The sequence below is a fragment of the Strongylocentrotus purpuratus genome, unplaced genomic scaffold, assembly GCF_000002235.5.
Source record: "Strongylocentrotus purpuratus isolate Spur 01 unplaced genomic scaffold, Spur_5.0 spur5_contig_866, whole genome shotgun sequence".
In the NCBI taxonomy this organism is placed as follows: domain Eukaryota; kingdom Metazoa; phylum Echinodermata; class Echinoidea; order Camarodonta; family Strongylocentrotidae; genus Strongylocentrotus; species Strongylocentrotus purpuratus.
In genome coordinates, this window is record NW_022145575.1 from 2,070,113 (window position 1) to 2,089,066 (window position 18,954).

General features: G+C 35.7%; 1 long non-coding RNA gene across 1 annotated transcript; it reads right to left on the reverse strand.

Moving 5' to 3' along the window:
* Positions 1-17,321: 17,321 nt before the first annotated feature.
* Positions 17,322-18,067, reverse strand: LOC105446092. The gene is made up of 3 exons (XR_973622.2): positions 17,962-18,067; positions 17,580-17,819; positions 17,322-17,437 (listed from the first exon to the last, which is right to left on the reverse strand). It is a non-coding gene; the product is annotated as an uncharacterized LOC105446092 (long non-coding RNA).
* Between the last annotated feature and the right edge of the window lie 887 nt (positions 18,068-18,954).

Consider the following 18,954-nt stretch of genomic DNA (forward strand, 5'->3'; position numbering starts at 1 on the left):
GACCACAAAGGCTTTCGAGAAAGGAACTCGAGGATAATTTCAATACCCTTTCAATCATGTTCAGATTGCTTTATATTAAGTCATTGTAATGATACACGTTTCCGTACGTGATGGAAAAGGCTATTAAAATTGCCTAAGTTGATTCTTCGAAAAAAAATTCGCATCGTGTTCCCGGCGCGAGCAGTTTAAATTAAGTAGCTTTTAATAACTAAAACTTAAGATTAATTCGTTTGCTCATTTATTGCATCATAGGTTTGAATTTATAAAATGTTTTCAAGGTTGTGTAACTCTTGAGTGAAATCAAGAATAGAGTAATTGTTCGTAAATCTGCCGAAAGAGACGGACACGAAAGTTTTAAACAAATGGACTGTCGCTTTTTGTCATGAAACATTAATTTGGGGTAATCGGGGAAATTGTATTCAGTATGTGCTCTTCGCATTTTGGAAGAGATTTCTGAAGTTGATGACAAATTCATCAATTATTGATTCATTCCTTCTTTTTTACTCTCATCGGTAATTCAGTTTAACAACAAAAGCTTACTTTTCATGTTTGGGGGATTTTTGTTACATTATTTTTTTCTTCATTATCTTATCTAAAATATTTCTTAGTAATCTGAAAGTATGAAAGAGTACACCTTTAACGGAAATGATGCAGATATGGAAATATCTATTGGATGATCGACTCCCTTGTCAGGTTAATGTCCCGTAGCATGTAATAAAGATGATATCATTACTCACCATTCTGAACAGACGTCCTCGCCCTTTCTCTATCGTATTCTTTTTTTTCCTCTTTCCTCATCTTATCGTCCTTTTTCATCTTTATACTTCTTCAAAAACAAAATCACACAAAATAAATAATGACACATCTGAACCCCTTATTAAATATCTCTTATAATCATTTAAGCATAATCAAGCAAATAGTTATTTTATCCTTATACCGCCCCAGGCAGTTACCCCGAGAGCAATTAACCTCTTAGATACATGTAATTACCCCTCAAACAGCTACCGAGAAGGTGTTTGTCGCAATGATGATTGTTCGGGAGGGGCGCCATGGGGGTAAGGGTAATTATGTTTTAGATAAATCGGGGGAGTAGTCCAATCCAAAGATTTCATTATATTTTGCTGTAAATTTGTATTTATTCGTTAATTTTGGTTTACATCATGTACATGCAGTAGACTTGCATCACACAAATTTGGATAGCAGATGGAGCATGTAATAAAATAAAAAAACGTTGATGGGTCTATACATATATAAGGAGTCGAAATTAAATCAAATAACTAAATAGGCAGTCAACCCTGATATCAAGTTGATTAAGATAAAAGCAGAAAAATGAGAGAAACAAATGAGTGAAAGTTTGAGGAATCTCCGATCAAAAATAGGAAAAATTGTGATTTTTTAAAATTGTCATCAGGGGAACACAAATTGGCAACACTAGCGTACCTTACGAGCTCCACTCAAATTTGCTCTAAACAGCAAATTTCATCATATTTCATTATCTTAGTTATTGATGGTGGAGTAGATTTTTTTGTATACAGGGGTTGTATAGAAACGTATTTGCAATAATTATTTAGGATGAATGTATGATTAATATTTTCTTAAGAGAAAACATGGTCTTTAAAAGTCTTACATACGTCACAGAGTTGGCAATGTGTGTTTGCTTGGTTGCACCTTCAACAATTCACAACTTTCTATGTTTTGTAAGCGGTTTTCGCTCAAACTTTCACTGACCGGTTTCTCAAAATTTTCTGCTTCTATTGAAACCAAATTAATATCAGGGTGGACTTGTCATTTCATTTGAGGGTACGGTTGTATAGACGCCCGTTACCCCCATCCTCAATGTAGACCATTGATCTTCTCAAAATGATGAATTCTTTCTTTTTAATTTTGTGTGGGCAGTATTTATAAAACTCAACAGCTCAATCCACCATTGTTTTTAAAGTTCATGTCAACAGCTTAGAAGGTACCTGCAGAGTCCATCGATGATTTTAGAGTATCCTCGTAATTCCCCTGTGTGCAGTGCTAAGCCCTTGACGAGTGCAAACCCTCTAAATAAGAAAATAAATAAGGGCAACTATTTCAGGAGGATTTAGGAAGGAGATTAGCATTGACGAGTGCGATTCAGATTCACCAAGATGGGGGGTACGATCAGTCCTACTTAAATCTGACTTTGAAAGTAGCCACTTGCTTTCGCACGCTTCCCGCTCGCTCACTTCATCCCCATCCTCCTCAGCATCCGCAATTGAATATTGACGGTCGACCAAACGAAAGAGAGAGTGAGGGAGAAAATAGAGAGATAGAGAAATAATAAAAGAAAGAGAGAGACAGGTAGTGAGAGAGAGAAGAGAGAGAGAGAGAGAGACAGGGAAAGAGGGAAATAGAGAGAGAGAGAGAGAGAGAGAGAGAGGGAGGGAGAGAGAGAGAGAGAGAGGAAAAATCTCGCATCCGTGTTTTAATTTTCAGTTTTTGCAGTCTCTTTTGTAGTGTTGGACATATCCCCAGAGCACAAGATTCGGAAAATAGGAGTCTTTTTGAGAGGGTGAGGCGAAGCTTTGTTGAATGAGTGGTTGGTGAAGGCGTTCTGGAGAAGTAGCAATAACTTGAAGATTTTTCCAAAGTAAGTCACTCGAGACTGAGGTTAGGTGTACGCGCTTTTGAATTATTACATTCCAGTTGACGAATTCAAACGGATGATGGGGAATGGTAGGGAGAGCGCGGGAGAGGAGTGGGGGAGAGAGAGTGATAGGGGAGAGGATGGGAGCGAGCTAGAGGAGTGGGTATGAGGGAAAGGGATGGGGTTGGGGTAGAGAGAAGGGGAAAGGATGGGAGCAAAGGAGAGGGGTGGGAAGGAGGGAGAGGGATGGGGTTGGGATAGAGAGAGGGATAGGGGAGAGGATGGGAGCGAAGGAGATAGGTGAGAATAAGGGAGATGGATGGAGTTGGGGTAGACAGGGATAGGAAAAGGATGGGAGCGTGGGAGAGGGTGGAAGTGAGGGAGAGGGATTAGGGTAGGAGGGGGGGGGGGTAAAGAGGGACATACAGAAGAGAGTGGGTGGGTAAGTGCATGTGTGCGTGTGTGTTAATGTGTGAGGAGAGGATGAGTCGATTTATCACGCACAGGTCACATGAAAAATTACATAACCTTTAAAACATGAACATTATGAGCATATTTATTACTTTTACAACCACAATATTAATCAACAAAGTGTTTATCCTTGGGTAAAGTAGGTAACCTTAAATTTCTTGTCACGATAGATTAAGTCTAAACATTTACATTTTCCTCTCCTCACCACAGACAGCGTTACCCTAGCGGATGGGTAGGGGTGCAACAATGATGATAGAAACATGCGCGCTAGTAATGCTAATAGCACGATGGGGGTATTCCCTTTGAGACTGTTACGTGAGCATACGTGACGGATTTATACATCAACTGAGGAAAAAGTCCTGGGAAAAAGTGGCGAGCACCACTTAGTAAATTACAGAAACTGAGAAAGAACAAAAGAAATGCATTTATAAGGCATGTGATAATCTCCTAAAGTGCCTGTGGAGTATTGCGCATTATAATACTAAAGCATAATCGTAAACTGACTGACCTTCTGTCTATAGACAGAACATTGAAGTGAATGAGGCCCATGTCGATATCACATCGCCTACACAAAGAATTTTCAATATAATGGCAACAGTTTATCCAACCATTGCTGTTTTGTGCCAGTCATAAAAAAGTACTTTTGGATGATGGTGTAGGCTCGTTTAAAATTAAAATTACTTTTAAACTCTTCAAATTAGTTGTCATCTTCATGAAATAACTGATCATTCAAGTATTGTCCTTGATCATTTTAAAGAAATATGTAAAATGTATTTTTAACTTCAATTGAAAAAAATGTTAACATGAAAAAAAAAATTAAATAAAGAATAGACGATAACTATGTATTTAAAGAAAGACAAATAATAATTGAAGACCTATTTTTTTGTAATAATCTGATAAAGCTTGACACACGGATACCAAAATTGTTATATACATATTTACATTCAATTGCTTTGGTTGTTTACAAGATAGGTGAAAAATTGACACATTACATGTATGTATACATGATATAAAGTTAGCCATGTCAACCAAATTTGATAATTTTGCAAATACGAAAAAAGCTCTAAGTTCACTTACACGTCATCTGCAGATAACAGGGCTTTTATAGTGTGTTTAAAACTGTTCAAAGTAGGTGATTTCTTAATAGAAGTTGGTTCCATACTCTAACTCTAGAAATTAGAAGACTAAGTTTATACGTGTCTGTTCTAAATTTAGGTACACGCATGTCTTGTGTCTTGATCATGTAGTGAACTGATATGACGTAAATCTTTTTAAAAAGTAGGTTGGTGCTATGTCATGCATTGATTTATACATCATCACTTCACGTCCAAACTGGAAAAGTGTCTGAATAGACGTGGGGTATTTGTCTCGAGCAGCACATGAAATCATGATTTACTAAAACCATGATTTACTAAAGATTTAGTAAATGCACGAACAAAATTATGTTGATAACTACCAAAGATATTGACAGTAGACTTACATGACAAAAATGGCGTCCCAAGTAAAGCTTGTCTATTTTGAACGAATAAATGACTATACTTAACATACACAAGGGATGCGAAAGATGCCAAGATTATGTCATAACAGCTTTGAGGATATCGTAGGTTAAATAGGTCTTAACCTTTGAATGGGAATCGATCAATGTCGGGTACGCTTTTTCTTAAAGAGGAGGTTGAAATCTAGGCAGAGGTGAACAAAAATTTATGAGCGTTATCATAGTATAATGTTTGGAAGAACATCAGATAAAAAAATTTCCCTGAAAACCACGGCTCTTCAAATGCCTTAATATTCTAAATATGGCATGTAACATCATAAAAATCGGGACGGATTTTTATTCCACATGTTCATTTAGACACAATGTTTCGTTCTGTGTACAGTGCTTGTAGCTATACCAAGACTAAGCCAAATTTCCTATCTTTTTGACGATTTCAGAGCCTTGCAGTACACACCAATAATTATATGCTAGATGATCACCGATGTTCACCATTTTCTGATCGATTCCACACCGTTTCTTTCGCAATGCAATCGCATGACCAGAACTCAACTTTCTCTTTAATACGTACTATATATTTGATAAGACACCACGGGTATCTATCTAAGGCTATAGGTAAATTGATATATTCACTCTAGTCACAATTTTTTTTCTGGGTAAAAGTTTGTTAAGATCTCTTGACAATCGTCCATATGTTGCCATTTTGCGTATTAATATCTTTTCATCGATTTAAAGATCACATTTTATCAGAGAAGTAGTCATGCAAACGTTCACAAGCATGATGTCATAAAAGATTAAACAATTCCTTAACTTGCAAACTGTTTCCTTTAATTACATTTACTTGCGGTATAAAGTCGAGTGTGTTTCATGAAATTTACCGTTATCTATCTACAATTAGTGACTGACGGTATGCGACCGTCATTGTTGGTCAAACAATTTTGATCGTCATATAACGCCTGGCTGGAATGCTCCCCAGGGAGTGAAGATTGTGCACACGTTGTGTGCGGGCAGGTACTGTATTCAATGACCGGGGTAATAGTATATTTGTAAAGCGCTTAGAGACATTTGTATTAAGCGCTATATAAACATTAAATATTATTATTATTATTATTATTACTGACACTGTTTGCTTAATACCAATATCAAGATAAAAACAAGGCAAAGCACATGAAAATAGACCTAAAATTCCCATTGGAAATAGTTTTTTGAAATCTTTGATGTATCATGTATTAAACAGGTTCACATTATAAATATGCTATACATAATTCAGAGATTTCTGAACTCACTTCAGTCGGTAAAGGTTAGGCCTATACTTTATGGGTTAGCCGTTCGTGCAGGGGTTTCTAAGCATGAAGTATCCGTCATGTGGGCTTGTGTATAGAAAGCAGCCTTAAAATGCGAAATAAACACGAAATATGCGATCCTAATCGGTCGAATAGCGGTTTCAGTTTGATTATTTTGATTAGCACTTAACGCAACTAAAAATAAGAACATAGGGCAAAAATACGCGATCATGATCAGTTAAACAGCGGTTGGGTTTCCTTTTTTGAATGGCATTCAAACGGAACTCAAAGTATCGAACACATGACATGAATACGCTATCGTGATTGGTTACAGAACATGGTGCAATAAATGCGTTTGACCAATCGTGTGATTAGGATCTAGGAGAAAGGCGCAGAATAGAATTGTGGGCTTACTTCGAATCATCGGATCATCGCGTGGGGTCAGGTGGTCGCGTTAGTCGACTTGTTATGAAAACATGTCTCTTGTCGGGGTAATGTTTGTGAAGTCTCTCATCTACAAATGATCTGGTCCTATTTTTCCAACACTTAAACAAAAAACGTATGGCATATCTAATATTAAAGATAAAGTTGAGTTCTGGTCATGCGATTGCATTGTGAAAGAAAAGGTGTGGAATGGATCAGAAAAAGTTGACCATGTAGCATGTAAGTATTGGTGTGTACTGCAAGGTTCTGGAGTCATCACAATCACACAAAATTTGGCCCAGTCTTGGTAAACTAACAAGCACTGTACACAGAAAGATGTATATGGGACTACACACAAATGGTGTCGGGCCTACTTACCTTGATTTCCTTATCTTTCCATGCTCATTACTCAGCCAGTATTTTCTACCAAAATTGTTTGGCAAGTGACATTTATTTGTAATCTTGAACATTCAGTGTAAGTCTTGTTTGATTCTGTGACATTTCATTTTTGTTTAAAACCAGAACTCAAGTTTATCTTAAGGTCACGTTTTCAACGTGCATCTTTACATAATCGTTTCACAAAAGGTCATGTAACACGACCACCCGACTGGACGTGTTGATCCGATGATTCGAAGTGAGGCCTCCGAGTCTGTGGATATCCTTCCCCCATTATGTGCAAATCAAGGAAGATACGTTGCTTTATATTATATATAACCCTATATCACCCTAACCCTAACCCTAACGCTAACCCTTACCGTAACCCTAAATTCAAAACAGTATAATTAATTAAACTAATGATTAATGATTAAACCTATTGTTTCGTGGGAGGCCTTTAAGTTTCATCTGCCTGCAAACGTACGTAGAGAGCAGTAATTATATTGTTCAATCGTTAACAGGACACGAAAATGTCCTGCTAATTACCATAGTAATGACTCATTTTTTCACTACATTTGTCCGTCTAATGACGCTGTTATATGTTTATATGGTATGATCCTATGCATATAACATTTTGTTTCCTTGCGTTATACCCCATATCGTCGCCTGTTGTTATGTATTATATACACGCGAAAATGCAATTACTTTTATTGTGCCCCTTCTTTCCGGTGGTTTATGTCTCAGCGGGGCTTTTCTGGAAATGACGGGTAAGATTTATTCGATCAAGAGTTGTTACTGTTCCTGGGATTTCCCCTACTTTCTGGATTTCCCCTACTTTCAAATCAATGTAGAGTTCTGACCTAATCAAGCTCATTTCTCATTGAGCGTCTTGAGGGGTTGCAGGAGCCGAGTACCCACTCTATTATTAGACCAAACCCGTTGGTATTTATTTTGTTAGTTAGAAGGACCCCATAGAAGAACATCCCGTCTCTGCTGTTACAGGTGAAATAGGCTATCCACTGTATTTGAAACTAAAATTCCATTATGTATGTTATGAATGATTTGGTTCCCAACTCAAGCTACGCTTTCCGGGTTTTCGCCTCCTTCCGTATCTGAATTAATTACTGTATACTCTATGTTGAAATAATTGTTACATATATCATGTATATATACATTGTGTTTTATATTGTGCTGTTGAGAAGGAAATAAATGTTAACTAGACTTTAATTCGTCACTTAGACGAATTAGGTGATACGTATGATAGTGGTTTACATAGCGAATAATGCATTACACGATATATTATTTTGTAAAATGCTTCTCCCATTTATATGCTTCTCCCATTATGATCTATTCATATGTCAAGATTAAATTGTGTCTCCTTGATCATCATGGATCTAGGGAAGATAGATTGAAACAATATATGACCTTTGACCCTGTGCAGTAACCAGTTACACATTTGACTCTAATTTACATCATGAAGAACACCTTTTGACGATTTTTATCTTATTCAAAGAAATGAAAATGTAATTGATAAATGATTATCATCATTATGATAATGATGATCATGATGATCATGATCATGATCATAAGCGCGATCATGACATCTTATTGAAAAAAAGAGGGTTGATTTAGGTAGCATATAGTCTCAGCTACAACATACTCAAAAATCAACAAAATCCAAGCCGAAATAACGGCGATATTGCTCGCAAAAGACAGGAATGTAGAATCCAGATTTGAAAAAAAAAGTCATCTCCCATAGGGATTAGACGCAAAAAGTAATGGATTAAGTGAAAATAGGGTAATAATAAAGTAAAAAGGGTTATTTATGACATTATTTGCGAATCTACGTGTTTAAATAATCAAAGGAGATGGTACAGTGAAGGTCAAAAGGAAAAAACAAGTGAAAAAAAAAGTGTTGGAGACACCCGGAATCGAACCAGGGATCTCGAGGTTGGAAGTCAAGTGCGTTACCGATATACCAAAACATCTCCCATAGCGATTACACGTAAACGGGAAATGGAATTCAGAAATCCTACTTTGCAAGTGAAATATGAGCATAATCCCGGCATCTGATCGAAATATAAAAGGCACACGTGTGATAGCTTATTGTCTCAGCTACAACATATTCGAAGCTCAGCGAAAACAAAGCTAAAATATGGGAGATTTCGCTCGCAAAAGACAGGAGTGTAGAATCCAGTTTTGAGAAAAAGTCATGTCCCATAGAGAATACACGCAAAATGTGAAAAATTGACATGCCTCCTTTAATCGCAAAAGTACGCCTTGATGCCTTAGTCAAAATGAAAAATTGTGGCAACTTAGTTGTAGCAAATTGTCTCAGCTAGAACATATCAAAATTTAAAAGAAAATTGATCAATATTTACAGAGATACAATTAATTTTCCAAAAATATGCTGACGTCATAATATGCAAATTGAAATTTTGAGTTTGGAGGCCATTATGATGACATCATGAGTTAATTGAGGGTCAAATGAGACATGAAATCATATCTCCAACTCATAATCTATCTAAATATGAAAACATATTGGGAGTTCCCATCCATTCTGAACAGTTACAATGAATTTTGTATAGGCATGTTTTTGCCAATGTATGGTGGATAAAGATAACGCAGATCTGCGCGTGCTGTCAACTTTGACGGACGCTCATTGCGTTATTAAAAGGTGAACAAGTTATCAAAATGCTTGGAAAAATGTACCAAATATAATGACAGAAAAAATTCGGCGATTCTATATTGCAAAATGCCAGTACGCGCGAAAATGTGCGCGCATGCGCGTGTGCGTAATTTTTTTATCAAATGCTCCATATGGCCTGAAACGGATGTAAAAAAAAATTGGGATGATTTGGAGCATTTTAATTTTTTTCGCGCGCGTAAACGCGCGGACATAAGCGTACGCGCATTTTTGCGCGCATTTATTGACGTGAAATTGACCGGACGGATATTGAGTTTAATCATGATAAATATGAATGAAAAATGGCTTTCCTTTATGAAGATATGATCATAAGTTGATTTTCACAAAATGGCGCCTGGATGACGTCACGATGACCTTGACTGTCTGAAAAGTCACACAGTTCTAAGTTAGACTAAGATCTATCATCATTGAAAGTTTCATGATAATGGCTTTATTCAGTCTTGAGATATCCTGCGAACAAATTCGAGGAAGAATAATAAAAATAAATAACTAGACTTTAATTCGTCACTTAGACGAATTAGGTGATACGTATGATAATGGTTTACATAACGAATAATGCATTACACGATATATTATTTTGCTTCTCCCATTCATATGCTTCTCCCATTATGATCTATTCATATGTCAAGATTAAATTGTGTCTCCTTGATAATCATGGATCTAGGGAAGATAGATTGAAACAATATATGACCTTTGACCCTGTGCAGTAACCAGTTACACATTTGACTCTAATTTACATCATGAAGAACACCTTTTGACGATTTTATCTTATTCAAAGAAATGAAAATGTAATTGATAAATGATTAGCATCATTATGATAATGATGATCGTGATGATCATGATCATGATCATGAGCACGATCATGACATCTTATTGAAAAAATGAGGGTTGATTTAGATAGCATATAGTCTCAGCTACAACATACTCAAAAATCAACAAAATCCAAGCCGAAATAACGGCGATATTGCTCGCCAAAGACAGGAATGTAGACTCCAGATTTGAGAAAAAGTCATTTCCCATAGGGATTACACGCAAAAAGTAATGGATTAAGTGAAAATAGGGTAATAATAAAGTAAAAAGGGTTATTTATGACATTATTTGCGAATCTACGTGTTTAAATAATCAAAGGAGATGGTACAGTGAAGGTCAAAAGGAAAAAAAAGTGAAAAAAAAGTGTTGGAGACACCCGGACTCGAACCAGGGATCTCGAGGTTGGAAGTCAAGTGCGTTACCGATATACCAAAACATCTCCCATAGCGATTACACGTAAACGGGAAATGGAATTCAGAAATCCCACTTTGCAAGTGAAATATGAGCATGATCCCGGCATCTAATCGAAAAATAAAGGGCACACTTTTGATAGCTCATTGTCTCAGCTACAACATATCCGAAGCTCAGCGAAGACGAAGCTAAAACAACGGAGATTTTGATCGCGAAAGACAGGAGTGTAGAATCCAGTTTTGAGAAAAAGTCATGTCCCATAGAGAATACACGCAAAATGCGAACAATTGACATGCCTCCTTTAATTGCAAAAATACACCATGATACTTTTGTCAAAAATAAAAATTGTGAATATTACATTTGTAGAAAATTGTCTCAGCTAGAACTTATCAAAATTAAAAAAAGAAAATTAATCCATATTTACAGAGATACAATCAATTTTCCAAAAATATGCTGACGTCATAATATGCAAATTAAAAATTTGAGTTTGGAGGCCATTATGATGACGTCATGAGTTAATTGAGGATCAAATGAGACATGAAATCATATCTCCGACTCATAATCTATCCAAATATGAAAAAATATTAGGAGTTTCTATCTATTCTAAAGAGTTACAATGACTTTTATATAGGCATGTTTTTGCCCATGTATTGTAGATAAAGATAACGCAAATCCACGCGTGCTGTCAACTTTGACGGACGCTCATTGCGTTAATAAAAGGTGAACAAGTTATCAAAATGCTTGGAAAAATGTACCAAATATAATGACAGAAAAAATTCGGCGATTCTATATTGCAAAATGCCAGTACGCGCGAAAACGCGCGCGCATGCGCGTGTGCGTAATTTTTTTATCAAATGCTCCATATGGCCTGAAACGGATGTAAAAAAAAATTGGGATGATTTGGAGCATTTTAATTTTTTTCGCGCGCGTAAACGCGCGGACATAAGCGTACGCGCATTTTTGCGCGCATTTATTGACTTGAAATTGACCGGACGGATATTGAGTTTAATCATGATAAATATGAATGAAAAATGGCTTTCCTTTATGAAGATATGATCATAAGTTGATTTTCACAAAATGGCGCCTGGATGACGTCACGATGACCTTGACTGTCTGAAAAGTCACACAGTTCTAAGTTAGACTAAGATCTATCATCATTGAAAGTTTCATGATAATGGCTTTATTCAGTCTTGAGATATCCTGCGAACAAATTCGAGGAAGAATAATAAAAATAAATAATAATAATAATAATAATAACTAGACTTTAATTCGTCACTTAGACGAATTAGGTGATACGTATGATAATGGTTTACATAACGAATAATGCATTACACGATATATTATTTTGTAAAATGCTTCTCCGATTTATATGCTTCTCCCATTATGATCTATTCATATGTAAAGATTAAATTGTGTCTCCTTGATCATCATGGATCTAGGGAAGATAGATTGAAACAATATATGACCGTTGACCCTGTGCAGTAACTAGTTACACATTTGACTCTAATTTACATCATGAATAATACCTTTTGACGATTTTATCTTATTCAAAGAAATGAAAATGTAATTGATAAATGATTATCATCATTATGATAATGATGATCATGATGATAAAGATCATGATCATGAGCGCGATCATGACATCTTATTGAAAAAATGAGGGTTGATTTAGATAGCATATAGTCTCAGCTACAACACACTCAAAAATCAACAAAATCCAAGCCGAAATAACGGCGATATTGCTCGCAAAAGACAGGAATGTAGACTCCAGATTTTAAGAAAAAGTCATCTCCTATAGGGATTACACGCAAAAAGTAATGGATTAAGTGAAAATAGGGTAATAATAAAGTAAAAAGGGTTATTTATGACGATATTTGCGAATCTACGTGTTTAAATAATCAAAGGAGATGATACAGTGAAGGTCAGAAGGAAAAAAAAAGTGAAAAAAAGTGTTGGAGACACCCGGACTCGAACCAGGGATCTCGAGGTTGGAAGTCAACTGCGTTACCGATATACCAAAACATCTCCCATAGCGATTACACGTAAACGGGAAATGGAATTCAGAAATCCTACTTTGCAAGTAAAATATGAGCATGATCCCGGCATCTAATCGAAGAAAAAGGGCACAATTTTGATAGCTCATTGTCTCAGCTACAACATATTCGAAGCTCAGCGAAAACGAAGCTAAAACAACGGAGATTTTGCTCGCGAAAGACAGGAGTGTAGAATCCAGTTTTTAGAAAAAGTCATGTCCCTTAGAGAATACACGCAAAATGCGAAAAATTGACATACCTCCTTTAATCGCAAAAATACACCATGATATTTTTGTCAAAAATAAAAATTGTGAATACTACATTTGTAGAAAATTGTCTCAGCTAGAACATATCAAAATTAAAAAGAAAATTGATCCATATTTACAGAGATACAATCAATTTTCCAAAAATATGCTGACGTCATAATATGCAAATTAAAATTTTGAGTTTGGAGGCCATTATGATGACGTCATGAGTTAATTGAGGATAAAATGAGACATGAAATCATATCTCCGACTCATAATCTATCCAAATATGAAAAAATATTAGGAGTTTCTATCTATTCTAAAGAGTTACAATGAATTTTATATAGGCATGTTTTTGCCCATGTATTGTGGATAAAGATAACGCAAATCCGCGCGTGCTGTCAACTTTGACGGACGCTCATTGCGTTATTAAAAGGTGAACAAATTATCAAAATGCTTGGAAAAATGTACCAAATATGATGTCAGAAAAAAATTGCGATTCTGGGTTGCAAAATGCCAGTACGCACGAAAACGCGCGCGCATGCGCGTGTGCGTAATTTTTTTATCAAATGCTCCATATGGCCTGAAACGTATGCAAAAAAAATTTGGGATGATTTAGCGCATTTTAATTTTTTGCGCGCGCGTAAACGCGCGGACGAGCGCGCACGCGCGCATTTACGGACTTTTATTGACTTGAAATTGACCGGACGGATATTGATCTTAATCATGATAAATATGAATGAAAAATTACTATTCGTTATGAAGATATGATCATTAGTTGATTTTCACAAAATGGCGCCTGGATGACGTCACGATAATTTTGAGTCTTTGAAAATTCACGCAGTTCTAAGTTAGACTAAGATCTATCATCATTGAAAGTTTCATGATAATGGCTTTATTCAGTCTTGAGATATCCTGCGAACAAATTCGAGGAAGAATAATAAAAATAAATAATAATAATAAAGAAAAATCTTGACGAAATCAAAAGGTGATACGTTGACTTCGTTACGTATCACCTAATAAAGAAAAATCTTGACGAAATCAAAAGGTGATACGTTGACTTCGTTACGTATCACCTAATAAATAACAATCTTGACGAAATCAAAAGGTGATACGTTGACTTCGTTACGTATCACCTAATGATCCCTTCAAAATTTGCAATTTCAACTTTCGATCGAAAATGTTAACATGATCCCAACATCTGATTAAAAAACAAAGTCACCCTTTTTGATAGCCCATGGTCTCAGCTATAACATACCCCAATTTGGGAGAAAACAGAGCACACATAAGATAGATAGTGCTCATAGATGAATGCCATGTAGATTCACGATGTGAACGAAATTCACCTTCCATAGACATAACACGCAAATGACGAAAATTCTGACATGTGGCCTTTAATTGAATTTTGTACTATGATGACCTCATTAAAATGAAACTTAGTGAAAAGTGATCTTGTAGCGAATTGCCTTATCTACAACATATCGACATTTCAAAGAGAATCGATGAATATTGAGAGAAATACACTACATTTTCCATAAATACAATGACGTCATAATATGCAATTTTGTATTTTTGACTCCCAAGGCCATTATGATGACGTTAAGATGTACTTAATGGCCAAATGAGATATGAAATCATACCTCCGACTCATACTCTATCTAAATATGAAAAAAAAATTGGCAATCCCTATTCATCCCAATGGACTTTTCATAGGCATGTTTTTGCCCATATATGCAATGTATTACAAAAATCGCGCGTACGGACGGTTATCTTGAACGGACGCTCATTCCGTTTTTAATAGTGATAAAGAGCTAAACATGGTATCAAATTTTCCGGAAAAATATGAGGAATATTCGGTCAAGAGCTTTTGCGGAGAAATTATTTTTCGTTCGGCCGTGACGAACGAAAACGTGCAAAAATGCGTGTTTTGCGTGATTTTTTATGAAATGCTTATAATGGCCTGAAACGTATGCAAAAAAATTTAAGACGATTTTGAGCAATTTAAAATTTTACGCGCGCATTAACGCGCGCGCCTACGCGTACGCGCATTTTTGCGCGCATTTATTGAACTCAAATTAACCCGACGGATATTGATCTTAATCTTGATAAATATGAATGTAAAATTACTTTCCGTTATGAAGATATGATCATAAGTTGATTTTTACAAAATGGCGCCTGGATGACGTCACGATGACTTTGAGTCTTTGAAAAGTCACGCAGTTCTAAGTTAGACTAAGATCTATTATCATTGAAAGATTCATAACAATGGCTTCATTCAGTCTTGAGATATCCTGCGAACAAATTCGAGGAAGAATAATAATAAATAAACTAGACTTTAATTCGTCACTTAGACGAATTAGGTGATACGTATGATAATGGTTTACATAACGAATAATGCATTACACGATATATTATTTTGTAAACTGCTTCTCCCATTAATATGCTTCTCCCATTATGATCTATTCATATGTCAAGATTAAATTGTGTCTCCTTGATCATCATGGATCTAGGGAAGATAGATTGAAACAATATATGACCTTCGACCCTGTGCAGTAACCAGTTACACATTTGACTCTAATTTACATCATGAAGAACACCTTTTGACGATTTTTATCTTATTCAAAGAAATGAAAATGTAATTGATAAATGATTATCATCATTATGATAATGATGATCATGATGATCATGATCATGATCATGAGCGCGATCATGACATCTTATTGAAAAAATGAGGGTTGATTTAGATAGCATATAGTCTCAGCTACAACATACTAAAAAATCAACAAAATCCAAGCCGAAATAACGGCGATATTGCTCGCAAAAGACAGAAATGTAGACTCCAGATTTTAGAAAAAGTCATCTCCCATAGGGATTACACGCAAAAAGTAATGGATTAAGTGAAAATAGGGTAATAATAAAGTAAAAAGGGTTATTTATGACATTATTTGCGAATCTACGTGTTTAAATAATCAAAGGAGATGGTACAGTGAAGGTCAAAAGGAAAAAAAAGTGAAAAAAAAGTGTTGGAGACACCCGGACTCGAACCAGGGATCTCGAGGTTGGAAGTCAAGTGCGTTACCGATATACCAAAACATCTCCCATAGCGATTACACGTAAACGGGAAATGGAATTCAGAAATCCCACTTTGCAAGTGAAATATGAGCATGATCCCGGCATCTAATCGAAAAATAAAGGGCACACCTTTGATAGCTCATCATTGTCTCAGCTACAACATATCCGAAGCTCAGCGAAGACGAAGCTAAAACAACGGAGATTTTGATCGCGAAAGACAGGAGTGTAGAATCCAGTTTTGAGAAAAAGTCATGTCCCATAGAGAATACACGCAAAATGCGAACAATTGACATGCCTCCTTTAATTGCAAAAATACACCATGATACTTTTGTCAAAAATAAAAATTGTGAATATTACATTTGTAGAAAATTGTCTCAGCTAGAACTTATCAAAATTAAAAAAAGAAAATTAATCCATATTTACAGAGATACAATCAATTTTCCAAAAATATGCTGACGTCATAATATGCAAATTAAAAATTTGAGTTTGGAGGCCATTATGATGACGTCATGAGTTAATTGAGGATCAAATGAGACATGAAATCATATCTCCGACTCATAATCTATCCAAATATGAAAAAATATTAGGAGTTTCTATCTATTCTAAAGAGTTACAATGACTTTTATATAGGCATGTTTTTGCCCATGTATTGTAGATAAAGATAACGCAAATCCACGCGTGCTGTCAACTTTGACGGACGCTCATTGCGTTAATAAAAGGTGAACAAGTTATCAAAATGCTTGGAAAAATGTACCAAATATAATGACAGAAAAAATTCGGCGATTCTATATTGCAAAATGCCAGTACGCGCGAAAACGCGCGCTTGCGCGTGTGCGTAATTTTTTTATCAAATGCTCCATATGGCCTGAAACGGATGTAAAAAAAAATTGGGATGATTTGGAGCATTTTAATTTTTTTCGCGCGCGTAAACGCGCGGACATAAGCGTACGCGCATTTTTGCGCGCATTTATTGACTTGAAATTGACCGGACGGATATTGAGTTTAATCATGATAAATATGAATGAAAAATGGCTTTCCTTTATGAAGATATGATCATAAGTTGATTTTCACAAAATGGCGCCTGGATGACGTCACGATGACCTTGACTGTCTGAAAAGTCACACAGTTCTAAGTTAGACTAAGATCTATCATCATTGAAAGTTTCATGATAATGGCTTTATTCAGTCTTGAGATATCCTGCGAACAAATTCGAGGAAGAATAATAAAAATAAATAATAATAATAATAATAATAATAAAGAAAAATCTTGACGAAATCAAAAGGTGATACGTTGACTTCGTTACGTATCACCTAATAATAATAATAAAGAAAAATCTTGACGAAATCAAAAGGTGATACGTTGACTTCGTTACGTATCACCTAATTAAGATCTGCATCCACATTGTCAGTTGCGGTTGAGCTTATAACAACACTTGACGATGAATGTAGTCCGTCATCCGTAGTGGATGTTACATTAGAGCAACTCAGAGTAGGTGCTTCGTTGTCTAAAAAGGTGACAAAAGTAATACGAGGTTAAATGGAAATAACATAGAAATCCTGAAAAACAATTATTCTTAATTCTTTTTAACTTGATACACTTCATTTAAAAAAGATGTTTCGTTGTACAGGAAAATCATGTATTATTACCTGTGACTGTTACGAATAGAGTGCAACTGCCAGTGTTTCCGGCATTATCGGTAGAGGAACAATTTACAGTTGTGGTGCCTGTCAGGAAAGTATCGTTGGATGTATGGGAACAAATCACATTAAGATCTGCATCCACATTGTCAGTTGCGGTTGAGCTTATAACAACACTTGACGATGAATGTAGTCCGTCATCCGTAGTGGATGTTACATTGGAGCAACTCAGAGTAGGTGCTTCGTTGTCTAAAAAGGTGACAAAAGTAATACGAGGTTTAATAGAAAAAACATAGAAATCCTGACAAACAATTATTCTTAATTCTTTTTAACTTGATACACTTCATTTGAAAAAGATGTTTCGTTGTACAGGAAAATCATGTATTATTACCTGTGACAGTTACAAAGAGAGTGCAACTGCCAGTGTTTCCGGCATTATCGATAGAGGAACAATTTACAGTTGTGGTGCCAGTCAGGAAAGTATCGTTGGATGTATGGGAACAAATCACACTAGACTTTAATTCGTCACTTAGACGAATTAGGTGATACGTATGATAATGGTTTACATAACGAATAATGCATTACACGATATATTATTTTGCTTCTCCCATTCATATGCTTCTCCCATTATGATCTATTCATATGTCAAGATTAAATTGTGTCTCCTTGATCATCATGGATCTAGGGAAGATAGATTGAAACAATATATGACCTTTGACCCTGTGCAGTAACCAGTTACACATTTGACTCTAATGTACATCATGAAGAAAACCTTTTGACGATTTTATCTTATTCAAAGAAATGAAAATGTAATTGATAAATGATTAGCATCATTATGATAATGATGATCGTGATGATCATGATCATGATCATGAGCGCGATCATGACATCTTATTGAAAAAATGAGGGTTGATTTAGATAGCATATAATCTCAGCTACAACATACTCAAAAATCAACAAAATCCAACCCGAAATAACGGCGATATTGCTCGCAAAAGACAGGAATGTAGACTCCAGATTTGAGAAAAAGTCATTTCCCATAGGGATTACACGCAAAAAGTAATGGATTAAGTGAAAATAGGGTAATAATAAAGTAAAAAGGGTTATTTATGACATTATTTGCGAATCTACGTGTTTAAATAATCAAAGGAGATGGTACAGTGAAGGTCAAAAGGAAAAAAAAGTGGGGAAAAAAAAGTGTTGGAGACACCCGGACTCGAACCAGGGATCTCGAGGTTGGAAGTCAAGTGCGTTACCGATATACCAAAACATCTCCCATAGCGATTACACGTAAACAGGAAATGGAATTCAGAAATCCTACTTTGCAAGTAAAATATAAGCATGATCCAGGCATCTAATCGAAAAAATAAGGGGCACACTTTTG